The 6,969-nt window shown below is 42.0% G+C and overlaps 1 protein-coding gene across 8 annotated transcripts in view; it reads left to right on the top strand.

The window, feature by feature from the left end:
• Positions 1-6,969, top strand: part of thsd7ab (thrombospondin, type I, domain containing 7Ab) — a 224,881-nt gene that overhangs the window by 67,618 nt on the left and 150,294 nt on the right. The window lies entirely within an intron of this gene.

Genomic DNA, 6,969 nt, shown 5'->3' on the forward strand with positions numbered 1-6,969 from the left:
CTAGCTCTGTAGAGGTTAGTTCTATAGAGGTTAGCGCTATAGAGGTTAGCTCTATAGAGGCTAGCTCTGTATATTTTAGCTCTATAGAGGTTAGCGCTATAGAGGTTAGTTTTATAGAGGTTAGCTATACCTGTAACCTCAGTAACAGGTATCATCCGTAGGCTGCTTGTAAATCATTTAAACTGCTGTAATATGTTCTTGCTTGCCTTTCCTTTCTGAAATCATGTAATTTAACACCCTGAAATTGGGCCTCTGTCTCTTTAAGAAGCTCCTGCTCTCTGTGAAGCTCCGTTTCCAGGAAGTAATCCCAGCACCACTCCTCTGTTAACCCTTTAATGACATTTTTACCAGCGTTTCACTGAGAAGCAGCTCCTATAACGAGCTCAGCTGATGCACAGCTCCACCAGGTGTTTGCTAATTGCTGCTGGCTAGTCTGAAGGAGCTGAGTGAGGGAGTCATGGTGGAAGTTTACTCTGTGAGGCATGGGAAACTGCAGCTCTGAGGAGGTGGCTCGTCTTGAATATTTAAATAATTTGAATAATTCTTTGATATTTTTTGATATTTTTTGTTTAAGAAAAAGTCAAACATCTAAACTAACCCAATAATGATCAATTACGTTGCATTTTATGCCTATTTTAGTTTAAATGTAAACTAATGGAATATGATAGAGTTGTTTTGTTGTATTTTCTTTACAATCAGTCCAGAATCTGTAGGCCGTTTGTATAGAAAAATTGGTTTCTGGATCGAAAATCGTTTCTGAATTAAATTGTGTCTTTAAGAAATGTGAATTCAAACAAGTTGCTCTACACACCTGTCATTCTGGCTTCCTAACAGTAACGAATGTCACAAAGAGGAAGAAACAACCAAATTGACATTGGAATAATTTTTAAAGGTTTGTTCTGATCGAGTCGTTAGGTATAAATGTGAAGAATGGATTTGCGTTCGCTGCATAAATGAATAAGATCCGGAGCAGAACTCCCTCCTGTGTCTGTTTGCTGTTGGCTCTGATTCAGCAGAGGGGAGTCTGCAGTGGGAACCTGCTGCTCGCGTGCAGGCCTGTCGGGTTGGTAGGTGGTTCCTCCATGTGGCTGCTGTGAAATAAGACGCTGCAGCAATTCACAGAACCAGGAAGGCAGATTATTAAACCTGCAGCTTTTATGCACCCAGACTTGTGTGTCGTATTGTTTGGAGAAGGTCACGGCGTAGATTGTTGAGTTGCAAACAGACTCAGGTTGGAGACACCCGGTAGAAAATCTGTGCTGACATTTAAAAACCAGGATGTTCTTGCCGGCATTATCTTGGCCGGCTCTCTGGGATTTCCATGATGTGTCGTGCCGGAGGGAGGCGTCTATCTCTGGAAAGCATCTCACTGCCAGAGGACACGGCGGGTTGTTGTGGACTCCGCTGGTTGCCAAGGCCTGACACAATGGCTGCAAGGTATCATAATGAGGCCTTATATTCTGCAGCAGCCTGATCTGCACATGATTGTGTTGGAGATATGAAGAGTTTATGCAGGAGGCAAACTGATCTGCAAGATATCAGAACGTTTTCACAAGGTGAAGAGAAGGACAAGAGATGCAGAAACGACACGGTTTTAGACTGAGAATTAATTATAAAGCCAAGAAGAGCAACAGGCTAAAGATATGAACACTGTAAAACTGGTTGAAATGTAGTGGCTCTATTCTTTATTTAGAAGAGGGAGATTGTTGTAAAAAAAATGTAAAAAACTCCTTTTTTTACTTTTGTGAAGTTTAACACCTGGGTTTTTCAGCATCGTTTAGTTTCATGTCATTGTGACTCTAATTCAGTTAGTTTTAATTACCGTATTCTCTGCACTATAAGGCGCCTAAAAACCTTCAATTTCCTCAAAAGCCGACAGTGCGCCTTATAATCCGGTGCGCCTTATATATGGACCARTATTGAGCCACAACAGGTCTAGCAACTACGGTAAGCAGTCGCMGACTTCATTTTGCCCGTAGAAGAAGAAGCGCGCGCTGCATGCTGGGATAGTTGTCAGAACGCTGGTTTGTTAATAAAGTTTGACTGACCCATCTACCTACGGACCTGATAATCAGGTCGTCTGCAGGTCATGTAGCATCACGTTCTCCACCAACATGCTGTGCGCCAACGGAGAAGGGTCACCATCATCCGGCCCCGGCCCAGAAGGCTCTGCTCGCCGACCCGAGTCGGACTGTTTTGTTGACATTCTTTATGTCAACAAAGTGGCTTTAGATATTCATCCGCGGTGCTTTGACTAGGGTTACTAAGGGACCAGTCCCTATACACTTAAAGCCTGGATGGAAGAGAGACAGAGACTGCGGCGGCAGCGTGTCGGTTGGTCTGTGTTACCCAGAAAGCAGTTGGGCACAATATCGCAACACCGTGAGTGAAACAACGACTGGGGCAGCCTACTTTATAAAGTACTAGGGGACCAGTTATTCAATACGGGACGGGTGGCAACCCAAACTAGCGTCTATTCTATGCACCGTATAATACAGTGCGCCTTATATATGAAAAAAGTTTTAAAATAGGCCATTCATTGAAGGTGCGTCTTATAGTGCGGAGAATATGGTAGTTTTTAGAGTGTTTTCGGGTCTTAATTGGTTAAATATTGCTTAGTTTTAGTTTTTCATGCTTTAGTACGTTTTTGGATGCAGAATTCAAAAAGGTCAAAGTTCAATTCTCAAAAAAATTATTCAATTATTGTTGAATAACCGACTGACTCTGTTGTTTTCTCCAAACTTCTGCTGTCGTTTTGTGAACCAACATGTTCTGAAAACAGCTGGCGGAGGAAAGAAATCTATTTCAGATCAGTTTGAAAAGCTAATAAATAGATTCATAAACATGGAAACAAAGGATGTTATGTTACAGTTATAGTTAGTTTATCCCATTAGTTATTATGTTTATTTATTCCAGCTATCAAAACTGTTTTCCCAGTTTCAGTTTTCGTCATTTCGATAGTTTTTGATTTGCCTCAGATCACGACAAAGTCTCTGCAGCAACAACCAAACAATAAACCACGGATCCGCTGGTGTCTCCAAAAGGATCCACTTAGATCATCAACGCACAACAATCTCCTGTTTTTAGTGAGCAGCTTTACATAAAATCAATCTCCAAACTACATTTACCTCCCCAAACAGCAGCAATATCTGAAATTTATGTAAAAATAAAAGAATAAACATGCAGAACAAAATGAAAAAGGAGGTTTGATGGACATTTTTAAAAGCAGTTTGGTAACAAAAACCTGCTTTTTGCTTAATAACTGATATGGTTTTTGTTTAATCTGATTTTGTCCCCCTTTACTTTTATTTATTGGAGTTTTTATTTCTCTTTTTCTCCACATTGTTTTGTGACTGTGCGTTTTGTATTGGTACTAGTGCTGTGAATCGATTATGCTAATGCTAACGGTGTTCCTCAGGGCGAGTGCTTGGGTCACTTTTATTACATTTTACTGCTGTCAGTCGATTAAAAAAGTAAATCAGATTAATAATTCTAGCGCTGTCATTAATCACTCTGCTTAACTTGTAGCTGTGTAACTGGAACAAGGTGACTCTCTGTGGGGAAAAGTGTCATGATCCGTGTTTCTGTGTTTATTTTGAGATTTTCTGTTTAGTCCTGTTTCCCTGTGAGTCTCTGTCCTGTCCTCCCCGTTGATTGATCCCAGCTGTGTCTCGTTCCTGTGATTACCCTCCCAGTGTATTTAGTCTCACCGGTGGTCTGTGTTCCTCGTCGGATCCTTGTCTAAGTTTGTCTAACGCTGTCAGTAGAACTGATAAGTCCTGGTTAGCTTAGCTCTTGTTTTCAGTCTCTAGTTATCAGTTGCTACCGGTATTAGCTGTGTGCTACTCTCTGCCGTGCTGCCTGTTCCTGGACTGTTTGAGCTTTATTATTCATTAAAACCATCATATTCCTCATCTTATCTGGGTCTCGGCGTCTCTCCTCACCATCACCTACCACCCCATCCTGACAAAACGGTTTTTAGATCGGCACAGAGAATGTGGTTAGTCTGCGCTACATTATTTAAATTAATCGCATTGCTAGCCTTAATAAAAACCTTCACTCCACTGAAAATAACCAACCTTAGCAGAAGTGAAATCATTTTTAAAATTGACATTAAAGTGACATTGCTGTAAAACTTCTGCACACAAAGTGTGTTAATTCCTGTAAAGCCGTGTATTTATTAAATATCCCAATTTAATGTCAATGTTCTGCTCAAGGTGAAGGAAATGCGCTGCAGAGAAGACGTGCCGTGTTATTTCTGACTCCTTCGGAGCTTAATAGATTTACCCCGATGGAGCAGAGGTGGACTGACGGCACTGAATTGCCAAAGTTAAACACTACAATGTCTCCTTGCAGAAGGAGGGCCACAGTTACCCTGTCAGCAGTTTCTGCAGAAACTCTGAAAGTAATCCCAGTGAAGAATTGTGAGACGTGACAGACATATTTAAACCCCGGAGGAAGTTTTGCTTTGGGGTTGGATTGAAGCGAGAGCAGAAATCTCAGTGGGAGATTCATGGAAATGTGTGAATGGTTCGATGCTGAACCACTTGACTGATGAAACTTTGTCAAAGAAAGGTGTTGGAAAGTGAAAGGAAAAACTCCACCCATTCATTTAATATCAGCATTATTCAGTCTGCTGGAGCCACAGTCTGTCTGAAAATACATGATTATGGTTATTTTACGTCAAGTTTTCACAGAATGGGGCCTTTCCATTGAAGTCTTTGACAAATCTGCACTAAGTTACACATCTGCTGCTTTTCTATCTGCACTGTAAAACATTTGAAGGTGGTTTAACTTGGAAATGAAAATCCACCTGCTGCCTTGAAAATGTAACTTTAGTCGACAAGAAAATCGTTTTGGTTTTAACTCAGAAATTAAAGTTCATGAAGTTGATTTAAGAGCAAGAGACAAGTTGTTTAAACGTTGTTTTTAACTTTGTTAATCTTGAAGTTGGGCTGCACAGTGGTAGAGCTGCTGCCTTGCAGCAAGAAGGTTCTGGGTTCGATTCCCGGCCCCGGTCTTTCTGCATGGAGTTTGCATGTTCTCCCTGTGCATGGGTGGGTTTTCTCCGGGTACTCCGGTTTCCTCCCACAGTCCAAAAACATGATTGTCAGGTTAATTGGCCTCTCGATTGCCCCTAGGTGTGAGTGTGTGTGTGCATGGTTGTTTGTCCTGTGTCTCTGTGTTGCCCTGCAACAGACTGGTGACCTGTCCAGGGTGACCCCGCCTCTCACCCGAAACGCCAGCTGGAGAGGCACCAGCAACCCTCCTGACCCCACTGAGGGACAAGGGTGTTAGAAAATGGGTGGAATCTTGAAGTTTTAACTTAATGCTGCAATTTAAACCAAATAATTATTTGACATTATGCAAGAAAAAATAATAATTTCTGATCTGATGACCCAGCTCAGAAACATTTAGTGTGATCAGGACATTAAAATAAACATTTGCCTTAATAAACACCAGTCAGATCAACGTAACGCACTTTCATCTCAGGAGACAGGAACATGCCGCTAAGCATTCTGGGAAATTCTTCCCACTCCTGTCTTTTTCTTCTTTCAGGTTTTTTAAGTGCTAACCTAAAAACTCTTGCAGGTTTGACAAAATTAATAAAAAAACTTATTTAATAAATACACAACTTACTGCTGTAAGTTTATTTTCCATAAATTCACACATTTAGGTTCAAACTCACTAAATGTATTAAACTTATAAAAGTAGAAGATAGCAGACACAGCTAAATGTGGCTCAAATGTTTTACAGTGCAGTTATGATTAACTTTGTGCTGCTTATAATTAAAGTTACTGCTTTGTTTTCACCAGACTGGTTGTTGATAAAATGTGTTTCAGTCTTGAATGTTACACATGTGGCCAGAAGGCGAATCTCTGAAAACCTTCAGAATATTCAGAGCCGCCAGAGCTGGGAGATATTCCTGACTCCTATTTTCTCTGAAACAGATTTTACTTTCACGATGATCCATTAAGACTAAAAACGTCAAGATTGTCAAATTGAGACAAATTCTGCAGCACCAAGATGTGAAGAAGGGTCTTTATATCTGGAGTACCTGGAAGCTGCCTCGCTGTAATTTATTTCCTAAACTTTCCGGCTGCAGGTCAGGGTTGAAATCCTTGTTTATTTTCGTGTTGGGTCAATACAGTTTGACGTAGATATAGGCGGCTTCCTGGAAAACCAACTTGAAGTCCCACCTTCCCTCCGCTTGGCCAGGATTGGAGGTTATTACCCGGCTGGATTACAGTGTAATTGGATCCACAACCAGCGCCGTTAGGTTCCCCTCGCCGCTGCCGGCCGATTTCTGCTCCTGTGATGAACATCAGGAGTGGATCGCCGCAGGAAATGGAGGTCAGATTAGGAGAAATTTGGGCTGCAACGTCTTTGTTGTTGAGTCCACAAATAGCCTGATATGAAGTACAACATGAGTCGGAAAACGAGCCTCCCTGCTGCTCGTTTCTTTCTTCTGGTATTCTCGCTCTCATAAAATGCCACAAATGTTTTGTGTTGCTTTTGCTGCTGGGGGTTCTGCCAGTGCAGCAGCCCGTCGACTGCAGGGGCGAGTCCACTGGCCGCCCGCAGCCCGTTGGCCAGAGACTCGCTTCGCCTCGCTGTGGCCTCTGCCAGCCCGTCGCACCCCTTCTGGGAAGACGTCTACAGGCCTGTCAGCTCAGATCGAAGTCAACCGCTGAAGAAAAACAGCAAACGAAGCTGCTGATTGGTCGGTGGCGGGGCGACTCTCCTGTCATTGGTCAGCTTGTGGGAGTGAACGCTGTCGTGTCTGTATCACCTCACTACTTTCTTGATAAAGAGAAACCAGCACATTGCCATGTGTGCTCATATGTATTTTTATGACAGCTGCTGCACACCACTTTCTTTCTTTCTTTCTTTCTTTCTTTCTTTCTTTCTTTCTTTCTTTCTTTCTTTCTTTCTTTCTTTCTTTCTTTCTTTCTTTCTTTCTTTCTT

This window comes from Poecilia reticulata, linkage group LG16 (assembly GCF_000633615.1).
Source record: "Poecilia reticulata strain Guanapo linkage group LG16, Guppy_female_1.0+MT, whole genome shotgun sequence".
Lineage (NCBI taxonomy): Eukaryota > Metazoa > Chordata > Actinopteri > Cyprinodontiformes > Poeciliidae > Poecilia > Poecilia reticulata.